Source organism: Corvus hawaiiensis, chromosome 6, assembly GCF_020740725.1.
Source record: "Corvus hawaiiensis isolate bCorHaw1 chromosome 6, bCorHaw1.pri.cur, whole genome shotgun sequence".
NCBI classification, from domain to species: Eukaryota; Metazoa; Chordata; class Aves; order Passeriformes; family Corvidae; genus Corvus; species Corvus hawaiiensis.
This window is the reverse complement of record NC_063218.1, coordinates 47,002,883-47,016,714: the sequence shown is the minus strand read 5'-3', so window position 1 is coordinate 47,016,714 and position 13,832 is coordinate 47,002,883. Positions and strand designations below refer to the sequence as shown.

The 13,832-nt window shown below is 37.7% G+C and overlaps 1 protein-coding gene across 6 annotated transcripts in view; it reads left to right on the top strand.

Annotated features, from left to right (window-relative positions):
* Positions 1-13,832, top strand: part of CHID1 (chitinase domain containing 1) — a 106,822-nt gene that overhangs the window by 23,982 nt on the left and 69,008 nt on the right. The window lies entirely within an intron of this gene.

Below are 13,832 nucleotides of genomic sequence, written 5' to 3'. Positions count from 1 at the left end.
GTCATCTGTTTAACTTCGCAAGTTCAACTTTTGCAACAAAAACTAAGTGAGACTGATCCTCTACTAAACCTTGATTTGGTAACTAAAGGTTCCAGTGGCGCCTTTGGATTTTGGCTTGCTTGTAAAATGTTTTGGACTAAAAGAAAACTTCACTCTCTTTGTTTTGTATTGTTTTTTAATTCAGACATTTTATAGCTTTTCACTACATTAACCAGAGGCAGTTGTGCTGGCATAATCAAGAGTAATCAAGGGTTGGGAATGTGTTTGGATGCTGATTAGGAGGCAGGAATCTCTCTAGAAAGCTTTACTGTCACAGAGAATGCATGTAGAGCTCCCATGGTGGAAAACAGAGATTGAAATAGTGTTTTCATCCACCTGATGTCCAGAAATTGCATGATTTTCCTGCAAATATAAGTGATTTACAAGAGAGAGGAACAGCAGGAGTCAAAGCTATTCTTTACAAAGTGTGTGTGTAATTCTCCCTTGTGATTGGAGTCTTGCAGTTGCAGATGTCTGAAGAGACGTGCAAGGATTGCAGTGGTTGCTAGAGCAGGTGGTTTGTTGGAGACTTCCACCCTGTCTTCCAACAGATTGTCTCAAAAAGTTAGAATTTTACTGCTTTTGACATGCATAGACATTGATGCATATGTAAACTGTGAGTACCATTTCTAAAAGGTCAGTGGGTAGCCAGGCATATTCTGTCCATTGCTGATGGTGAGTAACTCCATTGGTCCTACTAATCCCAGGCTTGATTAAATTCCTGCCTTAAATATATGCACTTCAGTGTTTTATTGTGCTGCAGAAATTACACTAGGGAAAGCTATGTGGATGTTTTTATACTGATTTCACAAGCCTCTTTCCAAAAAGGATAGCTGTGCTGGAGTGAACTATCTCTATGCCTAAATATGCACGTGCATAGCTATGTTAGGGGGAAAAGAATAAATATGGCAGATGGATTTTGAAATTTGGTTGCACCTGTTCTCTTAAATCATAGGCATTGGGTTGGTTATTTTGTTTCTCTGTACTTAAATGCTTTATAATATGGGGGATACATTTTCAAAGCAAAAAATGAGACTTTGTATAGTAACTCTTTTCTATCTGCAAGTAAATTGAATTTCATCTGACTAGATTATCGCATGTTTTGTCCAGGTTCAGCAACCATTTTATCCATTGTATGTCCCAGTTACTCTAAATAAAGCAACAAGTAGAGAAAATTAAGTTTATTTGCATAAGCTATCATGGAAAGGAGCACCAGTAATGTTCCTGTTTCTTGCTGCCCTGAGAAAGAGCAAAGACAAAAAGTTCTTGGAAGCTGTAGGTATGATGTTGTCTTCACAGGGGTTCTCAATCTATCTGTGGTTGCACAACCATTGCCTTCCTGGCATTTGTAGTTTATTACAGGCTTTAGACATATGATATAAATATGTTAAGTCTCAGTATACACTCGTTAAAAGCTGTTAGTTTTGTTAAACAGAGCATTAAATAACTCTGTATTTAGGCTGCTAGTGGTCACTTTCCTTGGACTTTTATTGTCCCCTGAAGTATAATTCTTTGGACAAAGTAGAAATAAAAATGGCATTGGCTGTGTCATTTCATAATATGATACTCTACTCTTTATTAACGTTTTGATGGTTAGGATATACACCAGGCAATTTGTCCTGTGTGATGGATATCCTTTTAACACACCAGTCTTCAGGCTACAAGGCAGTAGCCGCTCCTTGAATAACAGATGATTCTTTATCTCTTGATGTTGTGCAGAATCCATAAATGAGAGAAAGTAAACTGTGAAGTAAATAAGTAAACTCAGATGCTGAGGTGAGAGGCTGCACTGTCAGCATGATCTGTGGTGGAGCACTCTAGCATGCTGCCCAGGGAGTTTCCTGGACTGGAAAGACCTCATGGAACTCCACGAGGAGGTGACTAGGTTGAGGAGTATCCAGGAGTCCAAGAGAGAAACAGATTACAGGAATCGCACCCTACTTTCCCTGGGAGAGGCCTGTTAGGCAAACAGGGCACATGACACAGAAGACTCCCTGTCATCTTTCCACCTGACTGAACGTGTGACTTAAGGGATAGGGGGCGATGGTGACAAGTTCCTGCCTGTTGCAGCAGTTGCATCTCCTCTGTCATGTCCCCTTTATTTTGTCACTATTAAGAGTTTTAGAATTACAGATGTAGCTACTGCTGCATTTCTGAGAAAAAATATCAAAAATCTGCTGAAAAATCTCTAAAACTTTGGAGCTTTGTATGTATCCCTCATAATTAAAATGCACGGAAGACAGTGTTAGAGAAAGATTGTTTCAGTCGTGTAAGAAGCCTCAGGTAGCACAAAGTAGCTTTATACTTCAGCAATTTTATCAAGTCTAGCATAATAATAACTAGATGTGTTAAGCCTTGATCCTTGATTTGAGTAAATGTATGCAAAATAGCTGCCGTTCTTTGCTGTGTTTTAATAGCATGCCTGCCAGCACAAAGCAGAGGTCAGTGAGAAGGATGGTTTCATTTAACCTTGTGGGACATGGTGGTTGGGATTAATGCTAAGAGTGAAACACATTGTAAACAAACCATTGGAGCTATCGCTGTCCTCCTGACATTCTCAAGAAGTGCTACTATTGGTAAATTGCATACAGTTTAGCTAGAGTAATTTGTTATCTCCTGGCTAGTTTCAGATAGCATATATCAAAGCAGTATTTAAATTAAAACCAAACATGTTTCTCCCTGATAAAAGGCACACTTAACCTCACAGCTTCTAGAAAAATTTGTCTGTCTTTATTGACTTCTTGAGATGCACAGCTGTAGTGCAGCTGCTTTCATTTTAAGCTGCAGGAACCCAAACCACTTTCTTCAAGTATTTGAACATAATGTATGTTCTTGTCCCATCAAAATACAGCAAGCAATCCCTAGCTTTGGATTTCATATTTGCATATGTGAGGGAAAAAAAATATACAGCTTCTCTTCCTGTTACTTAAAACTTCTCTAGGTATGTATTGTCAGTATTTTCCACCACTAAACTGCCACTTCTTCAAAATTAACATTTTAGCTACTCAGTTCATTCTTTATTCTTGCTGCAAAAACATTGTGGATGTGAAGTACTGTCCTAATTATCTTCAGCTTTTTCTTTCTAGAGCTGCTGTGCAATGAAAATTACCAGAATCTATGCAATCTTCATTACTGCTATCCAGTAGCAGTCAATATCAGCTTAGTTTTGCTACTCTGCCTCTTGAGAAAGACTGGCAGGAGGGTTGACATCTCGTCCCTCCTCTTACTTTGTGCTGTCGTGCTCTTTTCTGCCTTTTGTGTAAATATACATCCATATTTGACTGAAAAGTAGGAAGAGTACACAATGAATAACTGCTCATTGACCTCACACTTGCTCAGCCTAATGGATGCCACAATTGACCAGTGTTTTGTAAATGTGATAATGGAAATAGGTGTTTTGGTCTTTTAGAAATTGATTATGAACAGATACTTGTAATTATATTTTTTTTTTAATATCAGTAATCTATCATCTTTAGAAGTTGCTGCAGATTCAATTGCCTTGCCATAACTTTGTGTATACAGAATGATATGTTTGTTAGTTTACTATTCCAGTGTATATATACACACAGTTTTTCTTAGAAATATTTGTAGCAAGTAGAAATTCTGATGTAGAATATGCAAGTAAACAGCAGGGTAATTTTTATGATAATGTATGGTAAATAAATTCAATGAAATTATACGTGGCTTCTAACATGTGTCTGTTTTGGAGTGAAATGGAAACCGTCACTTACTTTTAGCATCATTCTCAGGCAGGACTATGTAGGGCAGAACGTAGAGCCTCAAAATTTTGGTAAGTAAATAATAACAGGGATCAAACCAGCAGGAAACCTATTGCTTGTTTCAGATGAAGTTTCCAATTATCAGATTATGTCAAATAATGGTATATTAGGAAACCGACTTTGTAGACAACTGTTTATTAAGTAGGATTCTGCTTTACAGATATATACACCTAAAATTATGAAGCATTAAAATATTCATGAGAAACTTGCTCATAATAATCTTATTTTGTTGGAATCACTAATACTGTTGCTGAATTTTTCTGGGCTTTCCACATGTATAATCTTTCTTGCTTTTCCTTCCAATTTGACAAATGAGGTCACAGAAAAGCATTTTGAAAATGATAAGTGTTTATTTACTGTAGAGTTAGTAAGTATATACCAAATATGCTCTGCATGCTCACTGTTGCTGATAAGGATATTTGATGCTGGAAGACAATCTCTTTGGACAATCAATATACAGAAAATGGGACTTGGGAGTGAAAATCTGAAAGCTACCTATGTACAGTTTCATATTTGTTGTGCCTAGTTGGTAATAACACTTTGTCCCCCATTGTTTCCATAATTGTCAATCTCCCTGTGAGTATCCTAAAAGAAAAGGGACTGTCAGGAACATGGAAAGTAATTTGTAATTGGGCCCTGTGCATAAAATTCAGCACTCAAGAAAACATAGAAATGACTCTTAAGAAGGCTGTCTAGGCTAACTGACTGGCATAATCATTTTTATTGCATGTTAGAGAACTTGTATAATATGTTTGATTTGGATCACAAGATATAGCTTGATATATCAGTTTATACTGAAGGGAACAGAAAACTCAGTAGGAAATTATTACTGACTACTTCTGAGTAGCAGTTACTGGAGAAAGTTTAATAATGTCTTCAAATTACAGTAATACTATTAAATCATACTCAGAGTCAGGCTACTGGGCTCATGTTTTTTCCCTGTATAAAGGCCCAAAGTATAGGTCTGTCAGTCACATCTCTTTTTGAAGTGAATTGTGTTAGCTAAAGTAAATCTGGATGCTTGTTAATGACTCTAAACTACATCTGTTTCCCTTGCTGGTGACTTCCCTGGTTTTGCTGCTGTTTGGTGGGCTGCCAGGTAAGTACCGCATAGCTCTGCCTGCAGCCATGAGAGGTTCCATGCATTTTGCATAGATTCAGAAAGGACTCAAGAGGAACAAATTTATTTTTAGAATTGGCTCTTTTAAAGACTATACCTTACTGTATAAAATCAATGCAACAAAGGTCTGACTGTACTGACACATTCTGAAGCAAGTGTACGCATTTTGAATTCCCACTAGGGAGGATCATTAAAATTATGTGCAGGTTAGCTAACAGCAGTCAAAGAGAAGGATTTGACTTGTATCAATGTAATCCTCCACATATCTATCATTTGTAGCTCTGCCAATTCTGAGCCAACTGGTGTAGAGCATAAGTTTCAGTATTAAGTTGGAAAACTTTCCAAAAACAAAGAGAAGAAAAATGGTGAGCATTTTATGCAAGGAGGAATTAAGGCTACATTTGGTGTGTTAGAGTTTTTAAATTAGGCTCGTATGCTCCGGAGTACAAGTTTGTTTTGCATGATGTTCTGCTATTGGAGCATGGCTTGCCTGGGCACTAAGCCCTGGCATGAAAGGCACTGAAATAGTTTGGAAATTAGGAGAAGCAAATGGTGACACAGTGGATGTTCATTTGTGCATAGTCCTTCTTAAATGGCTCCTATGAAGAGGCTGAAGCAACATAACAGAAACAGCATTAAAGGAGAACAGTTGACCTTCCCAAAAATGGAACTTGTAAATACAATAAGTATCAAAATGAATTTTTTCTTCTTTGGTAGTCATATTGTCTGGTTTTGTCATGCACATAAGAAACGTGTATTTCTTATGTTGACTTAAGAGTTTCAGATACAAGGTATTTTTCAAGTAACTTAAGAATTTGTGAGTGGCTGGTCTGCCATCATGCCTCAGCTCTGAGGACAGAGCAGTTTTCAGGCTGAGTTGTCCCTAGCCGTCTGCTGAGATTTCATGCTTTCTTTTCAGGACATATATTGGTTGGCATGTTTCCCCTTCTTGACTTCTGTTACTGGTTTAAACCAGATGGGCCACAGGTAATTAGTTTGGCTTCATGAAAACTGTGTAGGCTACTCCATGGCAAGAACAGATCTCGTGCTTCTCCCTCTTTAGAGAGCAAGGACTGCAAAGGCAACAGCTGGGATGGGATATGTGTATTAAAGAAGAGTGCCAGCCCCTAATGTTCTGCTAAAAATTCATTAGGTACAGATATACCATTCTGCTTCCTGATAAAAATATAGCAAGTTTTCACTTGTCAGTCTGTTATAATTCACAGTCCCCTAGTGATATGAAGCACTTGGAGTGTATGAAGGAACCACTCCCAGGGCTTTAGTGTTGTGAATCTGTAGCTCTCAGTTACAATTTTCTTGCTTGTCAAGCTGTCTAGGTTTTGTTGGTTTTAAAATACCTATCTTAATCTTTCCTACATGAGAATTTGGTAAAGAGATTTTTGCTATTGAGAAAATTTGAAAACAGTCAGTAATGTGGCTTGTGTTTTTCAGCAGAGGTGTTTGTTTATTTTAAATTGTGATCTTTTCTGTGGACAAGGGACAGATAGCCCTTATGCTCTGAAGGCATCTGAGTGTCACCATTCCTATCATGAAATAAGTGCACCAAAGACAGTGCACAAGTGGGGTTGCAGGTTTTTACTTCTGAATTTAAGCTACTATTCAGAATAGCATAGTACTGGAAGGTGAAAATAAAAAAAAAAGTCAAAAAATCCTATAACTACATTACTTTTAGCAGAAGTTTATCTAACAAGCCCTTAAAATCTACAAATTAATGGATGTCAGAAGTGTGCTCCCAGACTACCTACAGCTTTAGAAAGTTCTCCCTAACGTCCAGCCCAGGTTTGCTAAAGCAGTTATCTTGGAATATTCAGACTGTTCCAATCTCCTTTTTCATTTGCTCATTCTTTTATAATTTGTATCTCTTGGGATGATGATTCTCTGACATATTAACAATAAGGTATTCTTTTGTGTTATGTAAGCACAATGGGATTTGGAGATGTTAAGAAGATGGGCTTTAGTTGAGAAAGGAAGGAACCTCTTGCTTTTGTCTCTGTGTTCATCAGTTCCAGCACTTTAGTGTGTGAAATTGGGAGAGTGTTCTCTGAGTAGAACCAGACAAAAAACCATGACTGGAAGAGTGTATGTGACAAGAGGTGATTGCACTCGTTTTATGGAAGTACCTTTTAGTTTGATTTTTCATTCTGTTTTAAGAGGAATAAGACTTTTGTACAGAGACTGTTAGTTGGGAGGAGAAATTTATACTAAATTGGATTTTGTTTTGTTTGTTTCTCCTGAAATGGACTGACCTTAACACTGCAGTTCAATGGACATTTTTGGTTTTGAAATGTACGATCCCTGATTTGTCATATTGATCTGGGTTTGTAGGCCACAAGATCAGATACTGTGTTTGGATCATGCTTCACCTCTTGCAACATTTTTTTCTTAGGAAGGAATTAGAGAAAAAGAAATCAGTATTTTGAAGGCTGGTCAAGATACTTGAATTTACAGTAAGCATGTGCATTTTCTGAAATGCCTGAGTAACATGCGTTTCTGCAAAACCTTGATCTGTTGTCTGTGAATATGTAAATATGTAAATTACAAGAAGCGTTTGGTCTAAAAGTCTGTCCATCAACTCAGGTTCAACCCACTACATGTGCTTTTTACAATCTCCATCCAACTGCATGGAATTCACCCCCCCACTATGTAGTAAATCTGTTTTTGTCTACCTGAGGATCTCTCTTTCGTTGGTTAAACATTCAGTATGGTCATGTTCTTTTGACAGCAGGGATTAGATCTGTAATTATTGTTCATGATTTTGAACAGCAGTATTGTTTCAAGGTCCTGTTGTTGACTTGACTGCTTCATAAAATGCTGTTGTAGACAGACCTTAATTCTGTTTTTTAGCCTGATTTCTGAGGTAACAAGGTGTCTGTAAGCTTTCTCTCTTACATTTTTCATCTCTCTGCTGAAGCTTCTTTGGCGTTTGACCAGTTTCAAGCCAAATTGACATAGGCATAGAATTTGAATAGTCAGGTCCCTGTTACTTCATGAAAATACACAGCTGGACAGATAACATATCTTTTTTTTCCCCCTAAGACCCAGCTGTAAGAGGGCATTGTAAATGAAAAATCTAGTCGCAAAACATCCATGGAAACCAGGATCCATGTAGAATTGTTCTCTTAAGTACTGATAGTGGAAAATTACTTCAGTGGCTGTCATTCTGAGAGTTTTGGGAAACCTAAAATGAGAAAGGGTAGTTACAAAACTGTCAAGAGGATTTTTTCTGAAAAAGGAAATGGTTTCAGATTGATCTTGTTTACACATTTGACTATTTCATTATCAATGCCTATAATTGTGTGATGAGCAGGGTAGACATGTAGCTCTTTCTTCCATTTTCTATAGAACAGACTTCATGCAGGAAGAAACAGTGAATTTTTATTCAGCATTTGTGTTAGCTGAATTCAGTGGTCTGTGTTCATAAAATGCAGTAGCATTATACTGTAATGCTCCTATCTGCAACGAGCTATGAAAACCAATAATATCTTGTGGTGAAGAAAGATCTGCAAACAGTTGCTTTACAGAAAATTATACATGACAAGAAAGTTAAGTCATTACTGAGAGTCTGACTTCTGAAATAGAATTATAGTGGAAACAGAAAATCAATCAGTTTTCCATTATGAAGGCTATTCAAAGATGTGAGGATACAGGAAAATTCTGTTTTATAAAGGAGGGTGAAGGTGAGGTAACCTGCCGAGAATGCAGTTTGAACTCACAGGGAAGAGCAGTCAGTTAAAAGACCTTTTTTCTCCTTATTTCATTTTGAGAGTAATTGTAGTGAGACAAGAAGTAATCGAGAGTGTAGATTCATTTGAAAGTAAATGAAAGCAGCTTGCATTGTTGAAGTTTTTTTTTCAATCTTTCAGTATGAAAGACTACAAACTCAAAACCTTACAGAAATACTTACCAGTAAAGCATTAATGGGAATTTTGATACATATGACTGTATGTAATTTGAAAGATTTGGGTAATAAACCTTCTAGGCTGTGAAACAAACACCCCCGCAGTTATTTTAGACATGTAAAGATAAAATAGTATAAAGAGACTGTGGAATTCTAAGCTGTGTATATGGAAATACCAAGGAAAACAGGTGGTTTCTTCTGAGTCTGTGATGTTGTCCCAGTAATAGGGGTTTTTTTTTATATACATGTGGCAGTGTGCCATTGGGAAATGTTGACAAATTCTCAGGAATATGTGCAAATAAGACTATGCTCTCAGGGGAATCATTGTTCTGTGAGTTCTGTCAGGTTGCCATTGCTCTCTTACTTGAAGAGGAGAACTTGTAAAGATTATGTTGTATTCCTGAGGCTTTTTACAAGAAGGATTTCCGTGGATGTTGTGTAAGGCAGCTTCTTCACTGGTTTTTAGGAGGAAAATATGTCACAGAATAAAAAATGTCCACTTTAGGTAAAAAAGCAATGAACTGGAAAGTAAAACTCTCATTTTCTCTCTGCAGTGTGTTTTTATTCTTCCACCCCCTTTCTGCACACCCAGCACTCCCATGCCCTGTTTTCTATCCTTAGTGTTAATCATTCCCCTGCACTGATAAATTCTACTTGCTTTTGTAGAAAGCCACCTCTCTGAATTGCTGTTGTATGGTGCCTTATTCCTTAAATGTTAAACAGGAGTGAAAGACAGTTTTTGTATTAATTCCAGATAATGTATTTTTACAGGGCTAAGTCCATATTTCTTACACATTTTAATAAATACTTAAAAATACTATAAAGAATAGATACTGTATCCATTAGAAAGGCTTGTTGGTCCAAGGAATTTAAGTGTTTACATTTGGCTGGTATTTTAGAAATATAATCCTACAGATTTTTCTAGAAAACAGAAAATTGAAAAATATGGGATAAATATCATTCCAGGTTAACAGTCATTTCAAACCAGAAAGAAGAAAAAATAAAGCTTCATTTCTTTGAGCGATTCTTTTCCTTTTCAATAATATGTAACACACATTCACCACAGAGTGTTAATTTAAAATATTAATGATATAAGATAGAGGATACAATTTGATTTTCTGTTTACTGTGGAATTTTTTATCATCCTCATTGCCAGTGCCAGAGCATTTTCAAGTCACTCTTGAAGTGACAGAACTTATACCTGTCACACATTTGATGTCTCATTTTATGGAGATTTGTTTATGCATTTCATACTGTGCATTGGTATAGTCTTGCTTAGGTAATTTCCCTCCCTGAAATGTGCTTGCCAGGCAGATAAACCACATACCCTGTACTGAAAGTAGACCGTGAAGTGTAAGACAAATTTTTGGATCCTAAATTGTCAATCAGAGTAGTAGGTTGAGTGATGACTCAAGTCTGAACACTTACTGGCTTTGCATCTTCTTTTCACCAGAGTATTTTTCAATGCCAGAGAAGCTCTTTCATGGAAACAGGGAAAGCAAGTTGGGTAAAGAAGACATAAAAATACAATATAGTGCCTGGTTGCATAGGTTGAGACATAATATTGCACTGCCACATTGAAGCTGCCTTGAAAGGAGCTAAAAACCCCAGTGCTTTCTCAATAATAGTGCAAACCAAACCTGTAACTATGAGAAGTTGCCTGAACAAGTTTAAGGCCTATTTAATAGTAAAAAACCCTCAAGTATCTCAGATTAAAAAAAAAAAATGGTTCTTGTTAATAGTGTATGTCAATGGTTTTCAGCAATCCCAGAAAAATCAGTCTTCCTTTTCCCTTCCCTATCTTCCAAATGTTTGTTTCATTCGGGGATGCGCCGAGGAGCAGGCTTGGTTGTAGATTCAATTTATACAGTTCAGTTTTTCAGTTGATTATAATTCACATTAATGTGTTTTGTTCAATCCAAGTTACTGAAAACACCCATGGATGCTGAATAGGAATAGTTGATACTAGCAGGAATGCCTGGGAATTTTAACTCTTTGAGAATATCCATGAGCTGTAACTGGTTCCATCCTGGTGCCCTGCATTCCAATCGGGTCAGGGCGGTATCACCAGGCGCATTGCTGATGTGGCCTCCCCATTCCCCCTGCACCGTGGAACAGTGCTGCCCCAGGGAGCAAGTCCTGGCATGGGACAGTCCCAGGGGGCTGGAGCTCCGGGGCTGGGGCCAGGGGCACCAGCTGTGCCACCCAGGACATCCTTTTTCCATTCCATCTTCATTCCTTCTCCACCCCTCCTGCATCATCATCCTTCTCTCAGCTCTGGGAGAGTTTCAGGATCTTAGGAGAAGAGTTTGGGTCTGGTTTTGCGAAGGGGCTGAGAAGAGCCCAGGCTTGCTCAAGACCAGTGGAAGTTTTAAGAGCAGATTTTCAGAGAAAACTCAATTGTTACTCTTGCCTCTCCTTCTGCAGTGTCTCTTAATGTTCTTCATAAAGTTTTATAATGAAACAAGCCATGTTAAAAAAATAAGACCAAGTGAGAGCGGAGTCTGTCCCAGTTTAGAAGACTGAAAATATTCAGCAAACTGGTTAAGTTATGCCAAATTCTCTACAAAGCCAGTAGGACTTAGGCTTGAGTGTTTTAGCAAACTAGGGTAACTCTAAATACAGGCTCTTTTTATGGTCTTTATGGAGGTTTAGGTTGGACCTTAGGAAAAAGTTTTTCACCCAGAAGGTGGCTGAGCACTGGAACAGGCCCGCCAGGGAAGTGGTCACAGCACCAGCCTGACAGAGTTCAAGACCCGTTTGGACAACGCTCTCAGGTATATGGGAAGATTGTCATGGCTGTCTTGTGCAGGGCCAGGAGTTGAACTTGATGATCCTTGTGGGTCCCTTCCAACTTAGCATATTTGATGATTCTTTGATTCTATATCTGTCTGTCCGTATATATTTCCTTTCCACGGGACTCCTGGTTTGATATATGCGTGTTGCAGGATCCCCACTGCAACACTTCCAACTTAGCATATTTGATGATTCTTTGATTCTATATATATTTTACAGAGCTAATAAATGGTGATGAAGCTTCTGCCACTTCACTGACTGTTTTGGAAACGGTATTCAAAGTTTAGAAGAATGACAAGTTTTTGACTTAGACTTCGAAAATATTCCTTTCATGGACTTTGCATATCTTGTGCCAAGTCTCCTGACTTTCTGTGCTGAGTTTCTCAACAAAGTAGTCAGTAGAACATACCTGCCTTTGAGTTAAGTTTACATAAATATCGGAATGATTGGAAAACCTCAAATTTTAAGTATAGTAGCTGTTGAAATGTTTAGGTTTTATCCTTGAGTGCCAGTTTTCTTGACTCGGAACAATTCTAAAGACATGAATCAAATAGTCCTGGTTTTGTTCCAGTGGACATTTTCCCAAAGTGCTTGACTGGAGCAGAGTTGACTGGTGGTACTTATTGAAATGGTGAATGGTGCTTGTTTTTTTGAAGAGTGCTGCCATTTTAACACTGTACATTAATGGACAAAGTATATTCATTGCTGCTGGTTTTGTTCCAAGTTGGAAATTTATGCCATTGCCACTCGGATGGCATTCCTTTGTAACAGAAATAGTTGAGTTACAAAATTGCTTTGGAGAAAATTATGACAATATCCGTTTTAACCTGTGGGTTTCTTCTTAAGTTACACATGCAAATTTCATTAAAGTTACTACCTGGCTTAATCTATAAAGCAATCCAACTTGCCCTAATATCTAATACACATTATAATTACTTTTTATGGTTTTCCCTTCAGGAGTAATCACAATCAATTTACTGAAAATGTGTTTTGCTGGAGTTTGCATCGGGAAATTGCTTTGCCTACAGACATCCAAGTTGCCATGACATTGTCTCAAAAATGTATTTATTATTTTAATTCTTGTAGAACAACTGTAGTTTGCAATTGCAGTACATGACAAGCAGATAACTATAAAAAACCTGAGGTCTACCAGTAGGTTCCAGAAGTGAGGATTTGTTTTAATTTGTTACAACCCTTGAAGGAAAGGAATGGAATTTCTCCTTCCTATGACCAGTGTATCACTGGTTCTGAAAATCTGAGACTACTGCAACACCACTATGCTTCATACAGATTACATTCTTGCACATCTCACTCATGCTTTGCTGTCTTATAACATGACAGGCATGTTACGTGATTTAATCTGCCCCACTTTGTAACTTGCATTTTGTTCACCTCTTTCCTTATGCAGTGGAACACTAAGTGTCCTTCTGAATGGATAAATGAACACTGTTATGCTCTGGTGATCCACACAGCACATATTGTTGGATGTAGAATTTGCACACTGATCCAAAAGGGATAAAGGTCAAAATATGTAATTTTTCTGTTTATTACTTGCATCTGTCACTGAGCACCTTTTTGGTTTTTACATTTAAGATGGAATGTGAGTGGTTTTAAAAGCATACCTTGCCTAGACAATGGTTGGCTTCCAATTTGTAGATCAAGTAGCAGTTTCTGGTATTACTGTGAAGGTCTGGATTCTCCAGTCTCTCTCCTCTGCTCTCTAGAGGAATCTTGTACAATCCTGTAAGTCTGCCTCTTAAATGGGAGAGATGCACCTCCGAGTTTGTAGCTGTTAAATTACTTTTTTTTCCCTTTTCTCTTCTTTTGCAATGTCCCCCTATAAAAACTGCTGTCCCAGATTATTTGGGACAATATCCTGCTTTTGTACCTGTTTGCCTCATGTTAACATGCTTCAGAACCCTCTGGCTGAGGACAGGGTTCTTCTGGCCTCTGTTTTAGTTCAGTCTCATCTTTGCAATGTGATTAAGTTTGTCTTATGTTGCCTGCTGTGCTATTTGTGCTGCTATTTTGAAATTACAAATTCTCTTTGAAACAGATTCAGTGTTTTCAGGCAACTTGTGTGAATTAGTTGTTTCCATCTTGAATGACTGAGGGAAGTCAATAGCCTCTCTGAGTCCAAAACAAACAAAATATACACCCCCTCACCCATGAAGATAAG